Here is a 1,694-nt window from a genome sequence, read left to right on the forward strand (position 1 = left end):
GCTATTATATAAACTTAACTTATTAGTAGTGCACTTTCTTTTTGCAAAGTATAATATTAAGACTAAAGTAAAAATAAGTAGCTTTAATATTAGTAATTCTAATAGCTAGATTATAGTTACTACACTAAAGTAGTTTTTATTACTTTAGAATCTAATGCAAAACTGTTAAAGTGCTTAGTTTAGTTATAAAGTAAAAAAAGTGTTAACTAATTTTACTTTTTACTTAATTACTTTTATTATTATGTAAAAGTGTGCTAAGAAGTAATTAAATTATTTTCTAAAAATGCTTAGACATTATCTTTATAGTAGTAATATAAAAAAGTGTGTTATTAAAGTTATATCTAGTTTTAGCTTATGCAACTCTTATAAAATTATTAATAAAGAAATTAAACATGTTATAAAATAGTTAAAAGTTTAGTACGTATGTTCTTTAACATCCCCCTCTCTAATTTTAGTCCTAAAAAGTTTGCTAAAATAGTAATAACTATAGCTTAAAACCCTTAGCTTATTATTATTTATAATAATTTTAACTATTTAGACTAAACCTATAATTATGCTTTAAGTGTGCTAACATAGATTATGTGTAATCTTACAACTGCTCTTACTGTTAAGTGCCTATAGCTACTAGAGAGCAGTCTTTAACAGAGCATACTTAACTATACTATTTCTCTTTAAGTAGAATCTATATACTAGGCCTTTAGTATAAAACAAGATTTAATATTAAAGAAAATTACATATTATTATCTCTTAAGCACAGTAAGTTCTGTGTATAGAGCTGCTATATAGTTAATGTTTAATTTACATGCTATAGCTTTTTTAAGTATGCTGTTAGTTAACATTCTTTTACTATAGCTAGTTAGTTAGGTCTAAAACCTTAGTGCTATCTTTTATAATAAAGGTACTATTAAGGGGACATATTAGGTTTGTAATAACATCTAGATTAAGTAGTTTAAGCTAAGTAAAGACTTTTTATCTAATACTTTTACTATATTTTTTTAATTATCTCTAGCTAATATAGAGTAATTAGAAGACAGTAGAGCATATTTAGAGTGTCTGTTATAAGTAGCAGCTTGCTTACTGTCTGTACAATTGCTGCAATTAGATAGTTAGCTCTCCTACATATTTTTATATTCTTTAGGCTCTAACTTATATAATTATTAGAACTTATTAGAGTAGTTCTAATAGTGTTAAGTCTTTCTTAAATATACTTTATAATATTACTTACTAAAAGTAAACTAGTATTAACTATAATAATGTTAAGTATTATTTAGTTACTTTACTTATTTAGTTAAGTTAAGATACTTAAATTTTTTTCTTTTTCTATACTAAGATAGCTTATTAAGGTTATTTTACTAAGATAATTAGCAACTTTAACACATCTACCTATAAAAAATTACTAGGCCTAGTTAATAATGTGTTACAATCCTTGCTTTATAGAAGCACTTAGGTTAATGATGTTCCTAGATGAGTAGTAGAACGGGTGGTAGGGGCTAACGGCAGGGTGTACAGTCCTGCGTAATGTAACGATTCTACGAATCGTTCCATCTCGGGTCGCTCGGATCCTATCCGAAGGGTCCCCGTATCGGCCCCGACCATGACTCAACCTAGTCCCCTGCAGTTACCCCTATTCCCTCATGTATTTAGTCGCACCTCGCCCCTGTAGCTAGCTTGGTAGTTTTCTAATATCCTTTTGT

This window comes from Lindgomyces ingoldianus, assembly GCF_010093535.1.
Source record: "Lindgomyces ingoldianus strain ATCC 200398 unplaced genomic scaffold BDR25scaffold_52, whole genome shotgun sequence".
Classification (NCBI taxonomy): domain Eukaryota; kingdom Fungi; phylum Ascomycota; class Dothideomycetes; order Pleosporales; family Lindgomycetaceae; genus Lindgomyces; species Lindgomyces ingoldianus.